Raw genomic sequence first — 338 nt, forward strand, 5'->3', positions numbered from 1 at the left:
ATTTAATATTTTTTTTAATCTTACTTAAAAATATAAATTATAAAATTACACTTTACCAAATGACTAAAAAAATTAAAAAGATGTATTCCCCGTTTAATATGCATCAAATTTTAAGGTTATGCATCTTGACACTCCATGTACATCATAGCACTCAATTTCATACGTTTTCCAATTTTAAGTATTATCTTTATCAATTTGTTATGTCATTAGTTACTATTATATAATTGTTTTCGCTTTTCAATATTATCATTATAATTATTTTATTTGTATATATAATGAATTTGATGCTTATACTCTATCAACTCTTCATTCAAAATATGTTTAATAATTTTTTGTTT

The sequence above is a fragment of the Arachis ipaensis genome, chromosome B10 (genome assembly GCF_000816755.2).
Source record: "Arachis ipaensis cultivar K30076 chromosome B10, Araip1.1, whole genome shotgun sequence".
Lineage (NCBI taxonomy): Eukaryota > Viridiplantae > Streptophyta > Magnoliopsida > Fabales > Fabaceae > Arachis > Arachis ipaensis.